At 49.6% G+C, this 23795-nt stretch overlaps 1 protein-coding gene and 1 pseudogene across 1 annotated transcript in view; one reads left to right on the forward strand and one right to left on the reverse strand.

The window, feature by feature from the left end:
* LOC140185219 (uncharacterized) overlaps window positions 1–23795 on the forward strand; it is a 165613-nt gene that overhangs the window by 18418 nt on the left and 123400 nt on the right. The gene's annotated exons all lie outside the window — the stretch shown is intronic.
* On the reverse strand, window positions 5975–9118 carry LOC140185237 (probable G-protein coupled receptor 139; annotated as a pseudogene).

Below are 23795 nucleotides of genomic sequence, written 5' to 3' on the forward strand. Positions count from 1 at the left end.
CAGCTGTCAGTTATCAACAAGCACTGGGCAATGATTTTGATCCGACTGGAAGCCCAGTGGAGCTCCTGGTGGCGTTTCAAAGCATGCGTCAGGAGCAGGGGGAGAAGGTTTCTGCTTTTATTTTACGGCTGGAGAGGCAGCTAAATTGCTTGCGGCACAGAGGGGTGATTCAGGCGGCTGAGGTGGATCGGTTAAGAATGGACCAGATAGCCATGACCCGATTGTGTGGGGTCTCTGACAGTCTCGTAAGACGCGTCCCCTCCATCTTTTGTTAAGCTGATCAGAGAGGTACGGGAAGAGGAGAACGCGGCGGAAGCGTGGGAGGACTCAGTCAGCAGCATACAGTCCTCGGTAGTGTCTCCTGCGGTGAAGTGACCACAGATAGCCTACCCCGGGGAGTGGTAGAAGAGATTGTGGCAGAGTTGAGAACGGAGATACGTCGGTTGTTATCAGCGGGTGTGACCCCCCTCCCCCATATGTTGGGGCTGATGTGGGGGGGGGGGTGCAGATTCCCCAAGGGGATGAACAACGCGGAGGGCTGCTGGCAGCAGGTGTCACGCCAGAAGGAGAGTGAGCCCCCGGGTACCTCGGCAGGGAGAGTCGTTGGGAAAACCTAGAGGAGACCCAGTGAGGGAACGGCCCGGTGTCTCTGGGGGAACACGTTCCCAGCAATGTACCAAGGTACTCCCGAAAGTAAAAGACCCTATTCCTGAAGGCTTAGTGGGACCACGCTCCAGTGTGTCGCTACGGATAGAGAGTATTTACGCTAAAGCCATATTCGACACGGGGTCGCAGGTCACGTTACTGTACCATTTGTTTTACAACCGGTATCTGAAGCATTTACCCTGAGTGGTGCGAAGTGGTTTAGTGTGCTGGATTTGAGGAGTGGATAGTACCAGATCCCCATGAGTGAGGCCGACAAATAGAAGACGGCACTTATATGTCCCCTGGTATTCTTCCAGTTCGAAAGGATGCCCCAGGGCATATCGGGAGCCCCTACGAACTTCCAGCGGGTCATGGAGAAGATGGTTGGGTATATGAACTTGCTTGAGGTGTTCATGAATTTGGATGACCTCACAGTATTTGGATCCACCTTGGAAGAACACGAAGCGAGGCTACTGAAGGTGCTCGGCTGCCTGAAAGCTGCAGGGTTAAAACTTTCCCTGTCTGTTATCTAAGTCGGACACATAATCTCACAAATTGAGTAGCTGCAGACCCGGCTAAGATAGAAGCGGTGACCACTCGACCAAGGCCCCAGACTGTGAGCGCCCTGCGCTCGTTCCTGGGGTTCTGTGGTTCTTATCGGAGATTCCTGACGGGCTACGCCAAAGTGGGTCACCCCTTGAATCAGCTTCTGTGTGGTTACCCTCCCCTGGGGAAGAAAGGGAGGGGAGGAGGGACAGGAGGGTGGAGAATATCTAAACCCGTCAGAGACTTTTGGACAGAGGTGGATGATTTCAGCCTGAAGCACCGGCCGGGGAGCCGGAACATTGATGCCGATGCTTTGTCCCAACAGGTACATGAGGGACTGGACAGGGACGAGGAGTGGGAGAGCGTTCCTGCCCCTGGGGTGACGGGTACATGAGGGACTGGACAGAGACGAGGAGGGGGAGAGCGTTCCTGCCCCTGGGGTGACGGGTACATGAGGGACTGGACAGGGACGAGGAGGGGGAGAGCGTTCCTGCCCCTGGGGTGACGGGTACATGAGGGACTGGACAGGGACGAGGAGGGGGAGAGCGTTCCTGCCCCTGGGGTGACGGCCCTGTGTCAGTTTGCCATCACCGTGAAGGCAGAGGAAAAGGAGCGGCCGGATCGAGCAGCGGATCAATGGGCGGCTTCCGATGACGTCATTCCCCAGGTTCACTGTGACCTCACTGCGGCCGGAATTGAGTTCTGGGGAAGTGGCGGCTACTCAGCGGGATGACCCGGGCAGTGGCACTATTTGGTCTGCGGTTGAAAAGGGAGACACGGCTCAGGCGGAGAAGAGAAAACAAGCTTCGGTGCCTCCATTACTGAAAGAATGGCCTCGACTGGAGTTGAAGAGCCAGATCTTATCCCGGGTCACGTCATGACCGGTCCGACCCGGCGTTGCCAGCTGGTTCTGCTTGAGAAGTATCGGAAGGTTGCGTTGAAGTCACTTCATGATGATTCTGAACATTTGGGGGTGAAGAAGACCTATGGATTGCTCAGCGACCGGTTTTACTGGCCTCGAATGAAGTCGGAGGTTGAAGAATACTGCAAGTCGTGCATTCGCTGCATATTCCGGAAGACACTGCCTACGCGGGCAGCTCCTTTGTCCCACTTACACTTACAGAGCCCCTGGACCTGGTGTGTGTGGATTTCCTGTCCATAGAACCCGATGCCAGCAACACGGCGAATGTCTTAGTCATCACGGACCACCTCACCAAATATGCTCAGGCTTTTCCTACCGAGGACCAGAGGGCGACTACGGTGGCAAAAGTGTTGTGGGAGAAGTATTTCGTTCATTATGGCCTCACCAGGCGGATACATAGTGACCAGGGACGGGACTTCGAGAGCAGACTCATCTATGAGTCACTGGGCATGCTTGGAGTTGAGAAGTCGAGGACCGCGCTCTATCACACGCAGGGCGATCCCCAGCCTGAGGGGTTTAATAAGACCTTGCTAGACGTACTCGGGACCATGGAGGTCAGCAAGAAGAGCAGGTGGAGTCAACATATTGAGATCTGGTTCACTGTTACAACTGTTACACGAAATGAAGCTACTGGGTACTCGCCATGTTATCTGATGTTTGAGCGCGAGGCGAGTTTGCCCATTGACCCTTGTTTTGGGACTGATGAGGGTGACTTACCACCGAAGCCTTATCTGAAGTATTTGTGTGATATGAGGAGTGAGCTCAAAAGCGCTTATGAATTGGCTGGGGCTGCAGCCGCCAAGCAGAATCGAGGAAATAAGAGGAGGTATGATCAGAAAGTGAGGTTCTCCCAACTCCTGCCGAGAGACCGAGTCCTCATAAGGAATTTGGGGCTACCTGGAAAGTGCAAGTTAACTGACTGCTGGGCGGCCACACCTTATGTGGTGGAGAGTCAGATGCCAAACCTACCGATTTTCCAGGTGAAACGAGAAGGGGCCTGTCAAGATTCTTCATCGGAACCACCTGCTGCCCCTGGGACAAGAGGTTCAGGTTGACCCAGAGCCCGACTTGGAGCCTACACCTAGTAAAAGGACTCTGCGAAAACGCAGGGCAACTGCAGGGCCCACAGCGGGATAGGCTGGGCCGGGCCGCGCCCATGAGAGGGAAGCTGAATCGAAGGATGATTATCTGGATGTGAGGTACATGCAACCTTTCGCTAACTCCCCATTGATTGAGGAAGAAAGCCCCGGCCCCTTTCCCCCTGAGTCAGGTGAGGTGGAGGGGGTGGGTGAGTTGTGGGCAGCCTGGGTTACAGCAGGACATTGAAGGAGAGGAAGCGGGGCCTGGACACGGGACAGAGGGCTCCGGGTTGCGGGGGTGGGGGTGGGGGAGGACTCGGCAAGCAGACACGAAGTGTCACCAGTAGCGTCTGAGTCTGAAGAGTTAGGTGAGGAGGTACGGATGTGTAGACCACCGTAGGTTGACCTATGTAGCGCCTGGGGAACAGTGCGTGATCTCTGCTGTTGTGGCGAGCTATGACACTGCCTTTTGCATCTGGATTGGACTTTGTGTTTGTAGGAGGGGTTGTCGAACTATCTCAACGTCATGAGGACATGACTAAATTTGGTAGTGGTGGGGGCAGAGTGTAACGCGCTGTAAGGGTTCACTGCTATGTAATGTTTCTTTTTGCAATGTTCACTGCTGAAGGAATGGTTTCTCTGTAGCAGCAATGTTTTGGTTATGGGCGGAGATAACCGGACTGTTGATGCATGTTAGCAAATCAGGATTTTGTTGCCCTGTCTTGTGATTCTGGAAGCAGTTGCTTTTGCGGGCTTTTGCGAAAAGGAGAGAGAGAGAGATGAAGAGTGAAGACGCGAACGGAGAAATGTGGTGGATCGCCGAACGGGGTCGTCTCCGAGCGGAGGCCCAAAGGAGGAGATCGATGGAGGAAGAAGAACAACTGAACTGTGTGAGCTCCAACTGCGTGTGCACAGGACCGTTTAATCAGATTGGTGCCTTATTGTATTTTATATATATATATTTTCACTACTAACCATGTAGTCAAGGTAATAGTTATAAAGCTTAATCGTTTAATTGCATATTGTGTACTGTTTGTTATTTCGGGGTACTGATTTATAACAGGGGACACATCGCGCAGCATCCACCCCGACGAGATTTCTTAAATTTGGCGGGGCAGGGGGATTGTCACCCCCTGATTAAGCCTAGAGGAAGCGCGTGTTACAATACATTTCCCTTCCATTTATAAAATAGTTAACCCTTTCATTTCTTCTTCCATACACTTCCCGACACTGTGCTCCATCTGCCAATTTTTTGCCCATACTCCTAAAATACTGATGCAGTCCACCATTTCGTTTGCCCCCATTACTAATTCTCGTTTACCCACGGCCGGAAATTCACTCTCTCCTCCCTTTAGCACGTCATGTAGCTGAAGAAACCTTTGGTGTCCTCTTTTATATCACTGTCTAGCTTAAATTCGTATTCCATCTTTACGTTCTTAATGACTTTTTAGTTGACTTCTTTTGGTTTTCATAAGCTTCCAAATTGTCTAACTTCCCACAATTTTTTTACTCAATTATATCGCCTCTCTTAGGCATTGACATTCCTGCAAAATTCTTCTTCTTTTGTGATGTATTTATCCCGAGCCTTCCGAATTGCTTCCGGAAATTCCAGCCATTGCTGCTCTGCCGTAGTCCCTGCCAGTGTTCCCTTCCGATTAATTCTGGCCGATTGTAATTGTCTCTGTGATTACCGTCACTCTGCTGTAATACCAGCACATCTGTTTTTTGCTTTTCCTTCTCAAACCTCAGGGTGAACTGAGAAACATTCTGCTCATTTGCCCCTAAAGGTTGTTTTGCTTTCAGGTTTTCAATCAGTTTCACTTCATTGCCCCACACCCAGTGCAGGACAGCAGATGCTCCAGTGGGTTCAAACGTCAGCTGCCTTAAAAAGCGATCTCGAAGGCACTCTAGAAATTCCCCGGCCTGGAATCCAGGATTAACCTGATTTTTCCCATCTACACGCATATTTAAATCCCCCATGACTATTCTACCATTTCCCTTTCGGTAAGCATTCACTGTCTCCCGTTGTAATTTGTAGGTCACATCCTCACTGCGGTTGCATGGTCTGTACAGGGTCTTTTCACCTTGTAGTTCCTCAGCTCTATCCACAATGATTCAACACCTTCCGCCCCCATATCGCCTCTTTCTAATGATTTGATTTTGTTTGTTTAACAAACAGAGCTAAGCCACCACCTCTGCCTTCCAGCCTGTTTTTTTCCATACTATATGTATCCTTGGATACTAATCTCCCAGCTACAATCTGCTATCAGCTATTGTCGTAGTCATTAGTAGCTGCAGAGGCGGTCATTAAGATGGGGCGACCTGGCTTTTCACCAATTAAGAAAAAACAGTGTTTATCCATACCCCGCCCTATATTTTCACGTTAGCCAGTTATTCATGTGAAAGTTGGAGACAAGAGAACTGGCAGTGGATTGGCCACCCAGTATCACACCAGCCCTACAGTTGTCTGGGGACGTCAGACTGTGAGGTACTGAGCAGGAAAGGGAAAAGATAGACATATCCACAGACCAAATGCTGGGCGGCATTCTGGAGCAGTACATTGATTGGCATATGGCGGGACACTGAGTTTATGAGTCGCCATGACGGTGTTTCACTCCCCCACCGTCCACGCCCCCTCCCTCCACCACACAGACTACCCTAATGTCCCGGAGCTGCCGGTAGCTGGGAAAACCCGCCCGGAAATAACACCTTGGCCATCAGGCGGTGAATGAGAGGAAACAGAGCCCGGGCTCGACACACAGCGGCCCGCACTGGCTAGTGCTCAGGAAGCGGCTTTATTCATGAACTGAAGCACCGAGGTGACCGGATATTTCACCGCGCCTGTCAGCCGCTCCCTGAATTTCGACTGAGTCACCGTGTAAATAAATGTATTCGTGCAGCAGCTGAAAATACTCAGCAAAACTCCGACGTAGTGAAAGATCCATTCAGAATCATTGAAATCAGATCCTTTTCCTGCGACCTGATAATATATGACATTTACAACGTATGTCATCCACAGGAGGATGAAGTTGCCAGAGAGGGTGAAGAGTAAAACCACAGACCTCCTCCTGCTCTCCATCTCCGGGTCACTGCGGTTCTCCCCCTTGCTCTGACCCTTCAGCCCCTTACGGACCCGACTGGCCACTAAAATGTGTCTGACTGTCAGAGCGTTGAGCAGCAGGATCCCAGCGAAAGGGAGGAGCGGAGTTAAAACCGTATCGAGCCAGTCATGTCCCACCCACCCGGGGTCATTGAAATAATTTTCCTTGATTCTGCAAAACCACGGTACATTGTCAATGATCACGCTGTGTTCAAACGTGAAATATCGTGGAATGTTTTTCAGACAAGACAGTACGCCGGTTGTTGTCAGAACCACAGCCGCAGTTTTCCAGGTGCAATATTTTGTTTTCAGCTTCTGGCAGCAAATGGCGACAAAACGATCAAAGGTGAAAGTGACGGTGAACCAGACAGAACAATCTGTGGCTGTGTACTTCAGTACATCGATAACACTGCACACAGGGGTGATGTCCAGAAAATTCCACGGAAAGTAATACCAATTGATTCGAGACAAAATGACCTCGGTGACAATGGTGAGTAGATCCGCCGCTGCCATGGCCACCAGGTAGCGAGTGGTGCAGGTAGAGAGGCCGCACTTTCCCCGGGACAGGATCACAATCGCCACTAAATTCACTGGAGAGAAAGAGAGAGGGGGGGGGGGGTTTGGGTGAGAGAGAGGATAGACACTGCCATTACTGAACACATTCTCCAGGAATTAACACAGGATTTTGCTTCAGCTAAAGAGAAAGAGTGCTGGAGCCTGTGAGCGGCTGCTAATCTAAGATCGGACACGGGTCACACTGTTTCTGACCTCCCTTTTTCAGTATGAAGATACGACGATGTGTGGACAATCGTCGGCGATAAGAACGAGCTGAGTGAACAATAACGATTGGTTCTGATCCCGATTCCAGTCACTGACGGGGCCGGTTTCATTGATTTAACCGTGACTGACAACGCCTCCCAAAGCTCAGCTTCTGATGGGGCCGAGAAGGGACACAGAGGGGAGCAACACACAAAATACTGGCGGGATCCAGCAGGTCAGGCAGCTTACATGGAATTGAACAAACTATCGTTTCGGGGCGATACAGTGCCCCAATTTACAACGCGTCTCAGAGGGAAAGCCGGAACAATTTAGTAACCAGAGAGCACTACGCCGGATAATTTTGAAAACGAAGCTTTTGATCTTCGTTTTGACTTTCCGTCCACACTGAAACGGCGTTTTCATCCCCCGAAAACGGAGATTTTCAGAAACACTCTCCAGAGTGAATAAATCTGAAAACGCCTAATATCCGGCGTAGTGTGCACGGGGTAAACGGAGAGATTTAAAAACGCTGTCATGACAACACCAGAACAACACTGTTTCTTTTCCTGCTTCTGTTTGGTACTGCGCAAGCTGTTATAACGCGCAGTCGGTGTGAACGGCGTGAGAGTTAAATTGTAAAGTGAGCTTTTTTGACTTTAAAAACGCTGTCATGAAGTGCCGGAACGGATGTTCGTTGTTTTCTTGAACGCAACCACCTAACAATTTCAGAACAGACGTACGAGACTGAAGCCAGGAGAGTTAGAAATGTACTCACCAAATACTTTGACCCATAGCTTACTGAATAAATAAGTATACTCCCTTTGCCCTGTTTCTGTCCTCGCCTGTATGAAGGTGGTTCACCTATTTTTGAAAGTACTTCTCTGACAATAGATGTGTAACAGCCTAATGTAACATTGTATGGAAATACAAGACAGCACTGATGCAGACGTTTTATACATTTAACAAGGTGCTTTATTAATGCAACAGAGTTAGTCAGTTTTTCAATGTTCGTCGTCAGCTGGGTCATAATGTCGGTTGCCTCCATACGCTCCAGTATTTGTTGTTTTTTTTTAGTTTTAGGTCCTCCTGCGCGAGAGCCAAGAGCAATTTCTTTAAACTTTTTTTTTCTAGGCTGTAACTGGACAAACGCGCACCAAGTATAGCATTTCCTCTTCTCTTGTTTTCTATGTGTCCCGCGCATGCCCAGTAGGAGGAGATTCGCCCAAATATCTGCCTAATGTGGACGGAGATATTTTGAAAAACGTTTAGTATGGACGCCTGTCGTTTTTTACTTGAAACCGACGTTTGCAAAATTATCCGACGTAGGGTGGACGAAGCCTAATGTAGAAGGAAATATTTTGAAAAACGCTTAGTGTGGACGCCTGCCGTTTTTACTCGAAACCGGCGTTTTCAAAATTATCCGGCGTAGTGTGGACGGAGACGAATGGATTAATTTTACAGCACAGTTCAATTCGATAACTCTCGTCAGCATATCTATGGACACTGGTGGTTATCTGTGACAGACTCCACCTGGAGACGTGAAACACTGGACCAGGGGTTTTCTCTGAATAATAACTCAGAGCAAGTGAACTTCACAATGTAAACCCATCCCAGTCACCCCTTCACGGAGAGCCTCCGTTCCCCAGCTGTGGGACAACTCTGGACAAGGTCCCATTAAAAGATTCCCCGTTACACCGTCCAGAAGAGTTGCCCGCCCCGGTACTGGGACAAATCTGGACAAGAGAACGTTAAAGGCAAGAACAAAGTTCAAGTTGATCCCCTGAGTTAGAGGAGAGACCGGGGATTCGTTCATCTTGTCATCACATATAAAACAATCAGGATATTGAATTGACAGGATAAATATCTTAGACGGATATCTATGCAAAGATCATCAACTTGGAAGCTTGTTGATTGATTATAAACAGGTTCACACCGGTTATAGTCCATAGAAAACACGGAAATACCAAACATAAACTGCTCTGCTCACTCACCAGGAACTCCAGTGACGGCAATGAGCAGGTACAATATTCTCTGCACACTGTAGTACCGTTTCAACATTGCCGACATTTCCCCTGCGCAGCAATGTGTCCCCCTGTGCCTCAGGCGGTCTATTGGAATGAAATGTTGAAGCACCACATGTCCCGGGTTTATAAACACCATCTAGCGACCCCACAGGGACAGATTTCAACATATTGTATAATAAAACTCCTTAACTTATTTAGAAACCTATTACATCAGACAGGTGCCATCCCCGCGGTGACAGGTTGTGATTAATTTAGTGAATTAATTTTTAGACCAGCTGTGTGAGTAACTTTGTCCCAGGAACAGCATCAGAACCTTCGAGGTGTCTTATCAATAGCATTTGCTTCCACTGTAAATATGTACTTCAGGGAAATGGAAATCATTTATCAAATACAGAATATTGAAATAAAGTCTGTAAAATTGCATTGAATCACCCACTATTGCCATTCTCGTCAACGGTATAAACTCTTGATGTAGTTGGTGTTTTTGTGGACTCGACCTAGAGGGTCCTTTGTAAGCTGTCTGTGTGTGGTGACATGAATAACCACTTTCCGATCCATGAAACCTTCCAACTACTTCACTGACTTAGTCATAGTCAGAACATTTGGGGCCTCGTCCCGAAACTACCCCTGACCCTACCGCATGGCCATAAAACTCAACAGTCCAGTGGTGGTGGGGTGAGAATTTCTTAATCATATCACCCAACATATGTCAAAGAACATGGCGGAGAGCTGGAAAGGTAGATGAAACTTCCGTTATGTGTGTGTATGTGTGTCTGTGTGCGCGAGTGTGTGTGTGTGTGTGTGTGTGTGTGTGTGTGTGTGTGTGTGTATGTGTGTGTGTGTGTGTGACTGGGTGTGTTTTGTGTGTGTGTGTGTGTCTGTGTCTGTGTGTGTGTGACTGTGTGTGTGTGTGTGTGTGTGTGTGTGTGTGTGTGTGTGTGTCTCTGTGTCTGTGTGCGCGAGTGTCTGTGTGTGTGTGTCTGTGTGTGTGACTGTGTGTGTTGTGTCTGTGTGTGTCTCTGTGTGTGACTGTGTGTGTTGTGTGTGTGTCTGAGTGTGTGTCTGTGCGTGTGTGTGACTGTGTGTGTGTGTGTGTGTGTGTGTGTGTTTCTGTGACTGTGTGCGCGAGAGTCTGTGTGTGTGTGTCTGAGTGTGTGTCTGTGTGTGTGTGTGACTGTGTGTGTGTGTCTGTGTGTGTGACTGTGTGTGTTGTGTCTGTGTGTGTCTATCTGTGTGTGTCTCAGTGTGTGTCTGTGCGTGTGTGTGACTGTGTGTGTGTGTGTGTGTGTGTGTGTGTGTTTCTGTGTCTGTGTGCGCGAGTGTCTGTGTGTGTGCTTTCACGCACTTTCAAATCTTATGCATCAGGGGGGAAGGTGCGTCTGGGACACTGGGGGAGCAGGGGACGTGCGGAGGAGATCTCGTACTGAATCGCCAACCCACCGCTCGGCCTACAGATGTACAAGTTCCTGCCTGTCGAAGTGCTTGCACTTCTTCACCGAGTCTTCGTGGTGGAGAATCTTCAGGACGCCTACGTGACCGTCTACGACTACTACGAAAATTGTAGGCACCTGGCCCCTCCCCTTTCCCTTCCCGAACCACTCACTGCCACCCTGCCAGCGGACACACCTCCTCCCTGTTCCCTGCCCAGCGGTTTCTGCCCCACTGTCCTCTCCACAGTCCCACTGAATGCCACTCCTTGCCCCTTCAGACCGCTGGGCACCCCTCCCTCCAATCCCTCTCCTTACGCGCTCCATATCCCTCTACACAGCTCCCTCCAATCCCTCTCCTTACGCGCTCCATATCCCTCTACACAGCTCCCTCCAATCCCTCTCCTTACGCGCTCCATATCACTCTACACAGCACCCTTTGTCCAACACCCTACCCATTCACAAATTCACTCCTCTGCACTCACCCTCTCGCCTCTCCCTCAAACCCTTCGCATCCCGTTCCTCATGTTCTCGAAAACTCACTGTCACTCCATCCACGCGTTCACTGCGTCACATCCTCCAGTCCAATTCCTCTCCACCCGACCCGCCCTCACTCTCCGTCCACTCCTCTGGCCCCATCTCCCCTGATTCTCCAAGCCCGTCGCCCCTCGGTCCCCTCCCTTATCTCACTGCGTCACATCCTCTCGTCCAGTTCCTCTCCACCCGACCAGCACCCGCCCCCCCACACTCCGTCCGATCTTCTGCCCCCATCTCCTCGATTCTCAGAGCCCGTCGCCCCTTGGTCCCCTCCACTCGCTCTGCACGCCCATCCCACCGAGCCCCGGACCCAAAACCATCCCCCGTGCACACCTTTGACCTCCCTGCACTCACACTCTGACAGCTTCTCCTCACCCTGTTCTGCTCAATCACGCCCTTTCATCTCCATTGCCTCCTACCCCCTACTCGCCCCTACTGCCACACCTTCCCCTCCCTCTCCTGTAGACCCCTCCACGCTCCTGAAGAGTGGCGTCTCATGCCGTCCACTCCACTCCCTTTCTCTCTTCTCCCTTCCTCCAGCCCATATGACTATTGAATCCCTCCCATTTTATCCCCGTCAGATGAGGCCGCCATCGCTGGATACCACTGGCCAGCACCAGGTGAGATCCCGCGGAGACCCTCCCTCCGCGAGGGCGATGTGGCGAGTTTGACCGCTCCCCCCCCCCACCCCGCCCACCGCTGCCCGCGCTTCCCTCCCACCTCCCTGACACCATTCCTCAGGGCTGGATGCGGCCTTCTCCTGTGGGCATGTTCCTATCCAGGGTCAGCATGCAGAGTGGGTTGGTCATGTATGAGGTCCTCCCACCGTTTACTGAGGCGTGCATTAGAACAGAGGGTATCTGGGAATACAGGTCTACAATTCAATGAAAGTGGCTTCACGGGTAGACCGGGTCGTATAGAAAGTCTTCGGCACATTGACCTTCAAAACACGAAGCACTGAGTGCAGGAGATGGGACGTTATGTTGAAGTTGTAGAACCGTTCAAGAGGCCTCATTTGAAATTCTGGTCAACTACCTACAGGCGAGATTAACTGAGTGCAGAGACACTTTACAGGGTTGTTAGAATAAAGACCGTTACAGCGCAGTGCAAGCGCTTCGGCCGACCATGTTGCCGGGCCTTGAGGAACTGGGATTTCGGGAAATGTTGAATAGGGTCGGACTTTATTCCCAGGAACGCGGACGACTGAGGTGAGATTCGATCGAGGTATACAGAATTATGAGGGAAATAGATTGGGTAAATGCAAGCAGGCTTTTCCCACTGAGGTTGCGCAAGAATAGAGGTCAAGGATTAAGGGTCAAAGTGAAACGCTTAAGGGGAACATGAGGGGGAATCTCTTCCCTCAGAGGGTGGTGAGCGTATGGAACCAGCTGCCAGCAGAAGTGTTGGATGAGATTTTGATTTCAACAGTTAAATTTGGATAAGTATATACAGGTCGGAGGGTTCTGGAGGGCTATGACCCTAGTGCAAATCAGTGGGACTAGACACAGTTACGGTCGGCAAGGACTAGACGTGTTCTTCGCCAGAAGGACAGCAGCAGTCACAGAAGGTGATCACCCGCCGTGTAATTCCGAGGAGACAAAGGTAGAAAATGGTATCCCTCCCTCACACCGTCACGCACCGTCAGGCTGGACGTCGGGCTTAATCCAGCAGTATCCGATCTCCCCATAAACCCACAAAATGGTCAGAGGGAAATGCCGTTTAACAGAACAACACAACGCAGGCTGAATGGCAGGATTCTCAGCGGTGAGGAAGAGCAGAGAGATCTCGGGGTCTACGTCCACAGATCCCTGAAAGTCGTCACGCAAGTTTACAGGGTGTTTACGAAGGCGTACGTTGTGCTGGGTTTCATTATTCGCGGGGCTGAGCTCAGGAGCCACGAGGTGATGCTGCAGTTCTGCAAAACCCTGGTTAGACACAACTGGGACTATCTTGTTCAGTTCTGGTCGCCTCAGTTATAGGAAGGACGTGCAAGCTTTAGAGAGTGTGCACAGCAGATTCGCCAGGATGCTGTCTGGATTAGAGAAAGTGTCTAATGAAGATACGTTGAGCGACCTTTTCCCTTTGGAGCGAAGAAGAAGGAGAGGTGATTTGATAGAGCTTTACAGGATGATAAGAAGCACAGATCAAGTGGATGGCTAGAGACTGTTTTCCGAAACAGAAATGGCCGATTCGAGGGGGCATAGTTTCTCGGTGACCAGAGGGAAATATACGGGCGATGTCAGAGGTGGGCACATGGATGGCAGAAAACTGGAGGGCTATATGGGCGGGAAGGATTGGATTGACCTTAAAATTTTGTCACAACATAGTGGGCCGAAGGACCTGTACTGTGCTATGATGTTTGAACATGGAAAAGTACATCACAGAAACAGACCCTACTCTAAGATTAATCTATGGTATCAGTCTAAGGGACCAGAAGGATGATGGACTGATGGGTCGGTGCCTGTGCTGTTCAAGAGGCTGCTAATGTAGCTGCTTCTCCGACCAACTCTGACAGGAAGTTCCACGCACCCACCAATCTCTGTGTGAAAATCCTACCTCTGACATTCCCGCCAGTACTTTCCACTCACATTAGATATCCCCCGCCCCCACTCCCCAATTTATGGAGCTGGAAAGAGTGCAGGAGATTGTGGAGAATACTGCTGGCTCTCGAGGGCCAGTGTTATATCAAGGTGATAGGTAGCTTTGGATTTTAATCCGTGGCGAGCAGAGGACCGAGGGACGACCTTGCAGGTGCATATTAAATTCCGGGAGCCCTAGATGACGTAGATACTTGCAGTGTTATCCCAGGGAACGGGATCTTCCAAAGGGAGCACTGGCTTCCTGAGAGAAAGGGAGAGATTTAAAAGGGGACTGGAGGGAGATCATTTTCACCCAGAGGGTGGTGAGATTACGGAACGGAATGAGCTGCTAGTGGAAGTACCAGAGACAGGTACATTAACAACATTAAAAGGCCTTCCAATAGAAGCGCCTTTAAAGACGAAAGATGATCTTCGTCCCAAGTACGTCAAACAGAGAGTGAAATGTATCACTGGTGTCAGGGAGGATTGTGCTGGGGCCTGCCGGCAAGTGCCGCCACGCTTCTAGCGCCAACGTAACCTGCCCACAACTTACTAACCCTTGTGGCACAGATCACGCTTAATTTAAACCCCTTCTCTATCGAAAAGCCTGTGGTCCGTGGGAGGAAACCGGGCACACAGAGGAAACCAGCATGGTCATGGAGAGAACCGACAAACTCCTTTCAGAGAGCGGCGGGAATCAAACCTCGGTTGGCGATCGCTGGCCAGGGGAAATGATTGGCATAGACCATCCTGCGTGACTCAAATCCATTGCTTCTATTTCGCAGCGAAGGATGCCACAGGAACGCGACTGCGACGGAAGAGGACGTTTCTCCACAAGGGCTAAGATCAATGTATCAGTAACTTGTAATCACTTCTAATAAATACATTTCTTAATCTATCAGTGTCACGCTGTATCTCTGTACCAAAGCACAGGATCACACAGAGAGTTGTAAAGGTTAAACAAAAATAGGTATTTCATTAATCAAGGAGACAAGCAAGGTATTGAATAACTCGGGCAGATCTTCACTGGAGGAGAATCAGGACAGTCAAGAACTTGAGGGGTTGGAACGGCCTCTTTATTTGTTCAGCGGTTTGAACGGGGCACGACTGCGCACGCGCGTGGACGTCAACCAGCGGCAACAGTGGGAAGAGTTTAAAAAGAAGACAGCTTTATACAGCGGGCGACAGAGTAGAGGGAGACAGTGTAGGAAGGTTTTGGCTCAACGGGGCTTCTGCCATAAACGGTCGAGGCGAGGTAGGTTACTTGTGTAAAATACAGACAGAAAGAATGTGTGTGAGGCCGGTTTTCTGTGCTTGGTGTCATATGTGGGAGGTCCTGGAGACTCCCAACCTCCCAGACGACCATATCTGCACCAGGTCCGCCCAGCTGCAGCTCCTTAGGGACCGCGTCAGGGAACTGGAGCTGTAGCTCGATGACCTTCGTCTGGTCAGGGACAGTGAGGAGGTGATAGAGCGGAGCAATAGGCAGGTAGTCACTCCAGCGCCTGAGGAGACAGATAAGTGGGTAACAGTCAGGAGAGGGAAGGTAAAGAGCCAAATGCTAGAGAATACCCCAGTGGCTGTCCCCCTTAACAATAAGTAGTCGTGTTTGAGTACTTTTGGGGGAGAAGTCCTACCTGGGGTAAACAACAGTGGTCGAGCCTCTGGCACAGAGTCTGGCCCTGTGGCTCAGAAGGGTAGGAAAATGAAGAGGATGGCAACAGTAAGGGGGTCAAACAGGCGATTCTGTGGACGTAGGAAAGAAACGCGGATGGTAGTTTGCCTCCCAGGTGACAGGGTCCGTGAAGTTTCTGATCGCGTCCACGATATCTTGCAGTGGGAAGGCAACAGCCAGATGTCGTGGTACATATTGGTACCAACCATATTGGTAGGAAAAGGGAGGAGGTCCTGAAAACAGACCACAGGGAGTTAGGAAGGAAGTTGAGAAGCAGGACCTCAAAGTTAGTAATCTCGGGATTACTGCCCGTGTCACGTGATAGTGTGTGTAGGAATCGGATGAGGTAGAGTATAAATGCGTGGCAAGGGGCAGTGATTCCGATTTTTGGATCATTGGGACCTCTTTTGTGAACTGTACAAAAAGACAGGCTGCACTTGAATTCCAGGGGACCAATATCCTGGCAGGGAGGTTTGCGCAGGCTATTGGTGAAAGTTTAAACTAGAATTGCCGGGGGGCGGGATGCTGGCAACCGAATTGAACTGACGGAGGAAAGGGAGGTTGGTTGACAAATAGAGAAAGCTTGGAGACAGTGTGAAAGGGAGGATAGGCAGATCATCGATAGATAGATAGATAGATAGACGTAATTTGTTGATCCCGAGGGAAACTGGGTTTCGTTAGAGTTGCACCACCAAGAATAGAGTATAAATGTAGCAATATAAAACCATAAATAATTAAATAATAATATGTAAATTATGCCAGATGGAAATAAGTCCAGGACCAGCCTATTGGCTCAGGGTGTCTGACCCTCTAAGGGAGAGGTTGTAAAGTTTGATGGCCACAGGCAGGAATGACTTCCTATGACGCTCTGTGCTGCATCCCCGTGGAATGAGTCTCTGGCTGAATGTACTCCTGTGCCCAACCAGTACATTACGTAGTGGATGGGAGACATTGTCCTAAATGACATGCAACTTGGACAGCATCCTCTTTTCAGACACGATCGTCAGAGAGTCCAGTTCCATCCCCACATCACTGGCCTTACGAATGAGTTTGTTGATTCTCTTGGTGTCTGCTACCCTCAGCCTGTTGCCCCAGAACACAACAGCAAACATGATAGCACTGGCCACCACAGACTCGTAGAACATCCTCAGCATCGTCCGACAGATGTTAAAGAACCTCAGCCTCCTCAGGAAATGGAGACGGCTCTGACCTTTCTTGTAGACAGCCTTAGTGTTCTTTGACCAGTCCATTTTATTGTCATTCGTATCCCCAGGTATTTGTAATCCTCCACCATGTGCACACTGACTCCCTTGATGGAAACAGGGGTCACCGGTGCCTCAACCCTCCTCAGGTCCACCACCAGCTCCTTTGTCTTTTTCACATTAAGCTGCAGATAATTCTGCTCACACCATGTGACAATGTTTCCTACCGTAGCCCTGTACTCAGCCTCATCTCCCTTGCTGATGCATTCAACTATGGCAGAGTCATCAGAAAACTTCTGAAGATGGCAAGGCTCTGTGCAGTAGTTGAAGTCCGAGGTGTAGATGGTGAAGAGGAAGGCAGACAAGACAGTCCCCTGTGGAGCCCCAGTGCTGCTGGTCACTCTGTCGGACACACAGTGTTGCAAGCACACGTACTGTGGTCTGCCAGTCAGGTAATCAAGAATCCATGACACCAGGGATGGTGCAGGGCGGATGGTGTTGAACACACCGGAGAAGACAAAAAACATGACCCTCACAGTGCTCGCTGGCTTGTCCAGGTAGGCGTAGACACGGTTCAGCAGGTAGACGATGGCATCCTCAACTCCTAGTCGGGGCTGGTAGGCGAACTGGAGGGGATCTAAGTGTGGCCTGACCATAGGCCGGTGCTGCTCCAGAACAAGTCTCTATAGGGTCTTCATGATGTCGGAGGTCAATGCCACCGGTCTGTAGTCATTGAGGCCACTGGGGCGCGGCGTCTTCGGCACAGGGACGAGGCAGGACGTCTTTCACAGCACAGGAACCCTCTGGAGACTCAGGCTCAGGGTCTCTATCTTCTCAGATAGAGAAGAGACGCGCTCTGATCGAAATTTGAGATGTATCTATCTTAAAGCGAGGAGTATTATGAATAATACGGATGAGCTTAGGGCGTGATCAGCACTTGGAGCTATGATGTTGAGGCCATTACAGAGACTGGGATGGTTCAGGGGGAGGAAATCAAGTGCCAGGCTTGAGATGTTTCAGGAAGGATATGTAGGGAGGCAAAAGAGGTGGGGGCGTGGCACTGTTGATCAGGGATGGTGTCACAGCTGCAAAAAAGGAGGATGTCAGGGAGGGGTTGTCTACAGAATATCAATTGGTGAAAGTTAGGAATAGGAAGGAGTCAATAAGTGGACTGTTTTTTTATAGAGCACCCAAAAGGAGCAGATAGGGAGACAGATTCTGCAAAGGTGTAATGGTGATACGGTTGTTGTGGTGGGATATTTACCATTGATTGGCATCTCCATAGAGTGAGGGGTTTACATAGGGTGGAGTTTGCCAGGTGTGTTCAGGAAGGTTTCTTGACACAATATGTAGAAAAGTCTACAAGAGGAGAGGTTGTACTTGATCTACAATTGGAAAATGAACCTGGTCAGGTGTCAGGTCTCTCAGTGGGATAACTTTTTGGAGATAGTGATCACAATTCTATCTCCTTTACTTGTGCCTTGGAGAGGGATAGGAAATACAAGTTAGGGGAAATTTGAGGCCATCAGGCAAGAAATTGGAAGCATAAATTGGAAACAGATGTTCTCAGGGAAACGTACGGAAGAAATGTGGCAAATGTTCAAATGTAGAAAGCGGCCAGTGCGTGAGTGGCCCAGTGAAGGAGTGGAGCTTTGAGGCTTTGACTCGAAAGATTCTGGCTGTTTTGGCGGTTGGTCTGTGCAATCAAGTCAATCAAAATTTGAATTGATCAGCAGAAACCCGTTGATTAGACAATCAAGATTTGAATAGCTCAGACTCAGCAAAAAGCAGCTGATTGGGCAGTCGAGGTCAGGTGACCAAACATTTTGAAAAGCTCAAACAGATACATAGAGGGATAGTTCAAGCGAATAGGCCAGTGCATGAGTGGGCCAGTGAAGGAGTGGAGATTTGAGGCTTTGACTCGAGAGGCTTCGACGAGAAGAGGCGGAGGACAAGCTAGCTCGCAGTTAGTTTTTAAAATGTCTCCTGAGACGGTGATGTGCCTCTTATGTGAGATGTGGCAGCCTTGGGGGAATTTCCCTCTCCCGCAGAGTCACATCTGCCAGAAGTGCATACGGCTGGGCGATCTGGAAGACTGTGCAAGGAATCTGGAGCAGCAGCTGGATGACCTTCGATTCATAAGGGAGAATGAGGCAGTCACAGATGAGAGCTACAGGGAGGTAGTCACACCTAGGCTGTCGGAAGCAGGTCGTTGGGTGACAGTCAGAAGGGGGAAAGCGAAGGTGAGCAGACAGGTAGTGCCGAGCACCCCTGAATAATGAGTTCACCGTCCTGGATACTGTTGGCGGTAACTACCGACCAAGTGTGAGACACGGTGACAGGGCCTCCGGCACTGAGTCTGACCCTGTGGTGCAGAAGGGTGGGACGGAGAAGAGGAGAGCTGTCGTCATTGGAGACTCTATAGTCAGGGGAGCAGACAGCAGATTTTGTGGACGTGAGAAGGACACCCGCATGGTTTGTTGTCTCCTGGGTGTCAGGGTCCGGGATGTCTCTGACCGGGTGCATGAAATCCTGGTATGAGAGGGAAAGCAACCAGAAGTCGTGATACATGTTGGGACCAACGACATAGGCAGGAAGAGGGATGAGGTCCTGAAGTGTGAGTTTCGGGGCTGAAGAAAAGGACCTCAAGGGTGGCGTTCTCAGGATTGCTGCCAGTGCTACGTGACAGTGATGGTAAGAATTGCAGGAGATGGCAGTTGAATGCGTGGCTGAGAAATTGGTGCGGGGAGCAGGGTTTCAGATTTTTAGATCATTGGGATCTCTTCTGGGGAAGGTGAGGCCAGTACAGATTGGATGGGTTGCACCTGAACTCGAGGGGGAGCAATATCCCTGCAGGTAGGTTTGCTAGCATGGTTCGGGACGGTTTAAACTAATTTGCGACGGGGATGGGGCCCGGAGCGATAGAGCAGTGAACGAAGTGCTTGGAGTAAAGCTAGATCTAACATACAGAGAGGCTTTGAGGAAAGAGAAGCAGAATAAACGGTGTAAAGACAGTAAGGTAGAAGGGCCGAAATGTGCGTACCTCAATGCAAGAAGCATCAGGAACAAAGGTGATGAACTGAGAGCTTGGATACATACATGGAAATATGATGTAGTGGCCATTACAGAGACTTGGCTGGCACCAGGGCAGGAATGGATTCTCAATATTCCTGGATTTCAGTGTTTTAAAAGGGATAGAGAGAGCAGAAAAAGGGGAGAAGGGGTGGCATTGCTGGTCAGGGATACTATTACAGCTACAGAAATGGTGGGTAATGTAGCAGGATCCTCTTTTGAGTCAATATGGGTGGAAGTCAGGAACAGGAAGGGAGCAGTTACCCTGTTGGGGGTATTTTATAGGCCCCCTGGTAACAGCGGAGATCCAGAGGAGCGGATTGGGAGGGAGATTTTGAAAAGGCGCAGAAATAACAGGGTTGTTATCATTGGTGACTTTAACTTCACTAATATTGATTGGCACCTTATTAGTTCCAAGGGTTTAGATGGGGCAGAGTTTGTTAAGTGTGTCCAAGACGGATCCCTGTCACAGTATGTGGACAGGCCGACGAGGGGGAATGCCATATTAGATCGAGTTCTAGGTAATGAACCGGGTCAGGTCACAGATCTCTCAGTGGGTGAGAATCTGGGGGACAGTGACCACCGCTCCCTGGCCTTTAGCATTATCATGGAAAACGATAGAATCAGAGAGGACAGGAAACTTTTTAATTGGGGAAGGGCGAATTATGAGGCTATAAGGCTAGAACTTGCGGGTGCGAATTGGGATGATGTTTTTGCAGGGAAATGTACTATGGACACGTGGTCGAGGCTTAGAGGTCGCTTGCAGGATGTTAGGGATAAATTTGTCCCGGTAAGGAAGATAAAGAATGGTAGGGTGAAGGAACCATGGGTGACAAGTGAGGTGGAAAATCTAGCCAGGTGGAAGAAGGCAGCATACATGAGGTTTAAGAAGCAAAGATCTGATGGGTCTACTGAGGAATATAGGGAAACAAGAAAGGAGCTTAAGAAGGGGTTGAGAAGAGCAAGAAGGGGGCATGAGAAGGCCTTGGCGAATAGGGTAAAGGAAAACCCCAAGGCATTCTTCAATTATGTGAAGAACAAAAGGATGACAGGAGTGAAGGTAGGACCGATTAGAGATAAAGGTGGGAAGATGTGCTTGGAGGCTGTGGAAGTGAGGGTGGTCCTCAATGAATACTTCTCTTCGGTATTCACCAATGGGAGGGATCTTGATGATGGTGAGGACAATATGAGTGAGGTTGATGTTCTGGAGCATGTTGATATTAAGGGAGAGCAGGTGTTGGAGTTGTTAAAATACATTAGGACGGATAAGTCCCCGGGGTCTGATGGAATATTCCCCAGGCTGCTCTATAGGCGAGGGGAGAGATTGCTGAGCCTCTGGCTGGAAGCTTTATGTCCTCGTTGTCCACGGGAATGGTACCGGAGGATTAGAGGGAGGTGAATGTTGTCCCCTTGTTCAAAAAAAGTTAGTAAGCACAGTCCGGGTCATTATAGACCATTGAGCCTTACGTCTGTGGTGGGAAAGCTGTTGGAAAAGATTCTTAGAGATAGGATCTATGGGTATTTAGAGAATCATGGTCTGATCAGGGACAGTCGGCATGGCTTTGTGAAGGGCACGTAGTGTCTAACAAGCCTGATAGAGTTCTTTGAGGAGGTAACCAGGCATATAGATAAGGGTAGTGCAGTGGATGTGATCTATATGGATTTCAGTAAGGCATTTGACAAGGTTCCACACGGTAGGCTTATTCAGAAAGTCAGAAGGCATGGGATCCAGGGAAGTTTATCCAGGTGGATCCAGAATTGGCTTGCCTGCAGAAGGCAGAGGGTCGTGGTGGCTGGAGTACATTCAGCTTGGAGGATTGTGACGAGTGGTGTCCTACAAGGCTCTGTTCTGGCACCTCTCCTTTTCGTGATTTTTATTAACGACCTGGATGTTGGGGTAGAAGGGTGGTTTGGCAAGTTTGCAGACGACACAAAGGTTGGTGGTGTTGTAGATAGCGTAGAGGATTGGAAAAGGTTGCAGAGAGACATTGTTGGGATGCAGAAGTGGGCTGAGAAGTGGCAGATGGAGTTCAACCCGGAGAATTGTGAGGTGGTACACTTTGGAAAGACAAACTTCAAGGCTGAGTACAAAGTAAATAGCAGGATACTGGGTAGTGTGGAGGAGCAGAGTGATCTGGCGGTACATGTCCACAGATGTCTGAAAATTGCCTCACAGGTGGATAGGGGAGTTAAGAAAGCTTATGGGGTGTTAGCTTTCATAAGTCGAGGGATAGAATTTAAGAGTCGCGATGTAATGATGCAGCTTTGTAAAACTCTGGTTAGGCCACACTTGGAGAATTGTGTCCACTTCTGCTCGCCTCACTGTAGGAAGGATGGTGAAGCAATGGAAAGGGTACAGAGGAGATTTGCCAGTTTGCTGCCTGGTTTGGAGAGTATGCATTATGATCAGAGAGTAAGGGAGCTAAGGCTGTACTCTTTGGAGAGAAGGAGAATGAGAAGAGACATGATAGAGGTGTACAAGATAATAAGAGGAATAGATAGAGTGGATAGCCAGCGCCTCTTCCCCAGGGCACCACTGCTCAATACAAGAGGACATGGCTTTAAGGTAAAGGGTGGGAAGTTCAAGGGGGATATTGGAGGAAGGTTTTATACTCAGAGAGAGATTGGTGCGTGGAATGCACTGCTCAGTCAGTGGTGGAGGCAGATACACTACTGAAGTTTAAGAGACTACTGAACAGGTATATGGAGGAATATAAGTTGGGGGCTTATATGGGAGGCAGGGTTTGAGGATTGGCACAACATTGTGGGCCGAAGGGCCTGCACTGTGCTGTACTATTCTATGTTCGATGTTCTATGTTTTCAGTTGGAATTTGCCCGGAGTTTTCCACAAGCTGAGGTCAGGCCCCCAGGAAGTTGTGACTGGGACGGGTTTACATTGAATTCACTGGTTCTGAGGTATTTTTCAGAGTGAATCTCTGGTCTTGTGTTTCAAGTGTCCGGTGGTGTATGTCACGGTCAGACTCCACTGTCTGTTGGTCAATAATTGTGTCCCATTACGTGAACCAAGGATCTGCTGACGTGTGTTAGAATTTTTTTCAGCAATGTAGTCACTGAGTCTCAGGCTGCTAAGTTGTCCTTACTATCCCTCTCAGACCGGCCGTAAACTGTGGCACAGCTTCGTACTCGAGAGGGTCTCGCCGCAGAATGCTGAGTGCTTGCTCATTTCAAAGGATGCTGCCTGACCTGCTGAGTTCCTCCAGCATTTGATGTGCGCTCTGCGTTCCTCCTCGGCTGCTTCCAGAGACAGTCACGGTTAAATCATTGAAACCGGACCCATCAGTAATTGGAATCGGGATTAACATCGATCATTTCTACAGCTCGATTTTACTCCTAAACATTACCTACACATCGTCTTAGCTTCGCACTGAAGAAGGCACGTCAGAGACAGCGTGACGCGTTCTGATGTCAGAGCGTCGTAACATCCCAGTTCATGCGTTTGCTTCCCTGACTGATGACGGACAGAGCCAGCCACCTGATAAACCAGCTATATAAGGGGAATTAATGAGCTGGCTGTCACGGTCTTTTCCCCTGAGTCGTGTAGCCGAAAACCACAGGGCAGAGGTTTAAGATGAAAGGTCAAATGTGAAGGGCATCTGAGGACAAACGCTTCACCCCGAGGGTTCTCCATGTATAACCTGCAAGAAAATGTAGTTCAGACAGGTATGTGCTTGTGGATTTGGGGTTGCACATGGATTTCGGTGTGTAGGCTGATTTGGGAGCGGAGAGTCAGCGGGTTTGCGAATGCACGTGGAATTGTCATTACGCTTGAATATCGGGTGCTTGTGTAATTGAGTCTGCAGACGGATTCGGGGGTTCGCGTGGATATTAGATTGTGCACGGATTACGGCCGTGAGTAAATTTGGGGTATCAGCGGGATTGGGGAGCACGTCAGTTTGTCAGAGCGTGCGGACCTGTCTACAATCTCCCATCATTTTCCTAAGCTCCAGGGAATAAACTCCTAACCTACTCAACCTTTCCCTACAACCCAGGTGCTCAATTCCCAGCAACATTCCTGTAAATTCTCTCTGCACTCTTTCAATCATATTAATATTTTCCCTCTAGGTCGGTCACAAAGGCTACACAAATGAGGCTCGCCACATCTGACACAGTTTCGACATACCATACCATGTCTGTACTCAGAACTTCGATTTATGAATGTCAATGTGCCAGAAGCTCTCTATATCACCCTGTCTACCTGTGACGCCAC

Source organism: Mobula birostris, chromosome 20 (genome assembly GCF_030028105.1).
Source record: "Mobula birostris isolate sMobBir1 chromosome 20, sMobBir1.hap1, whole genome shotgun sequence".
NCBI lineage: Eukaryota > Metazoa > Chordata > Chondrichthyes > Myliobatiformes > Myliobatidae > Mobula > Mobula birostris.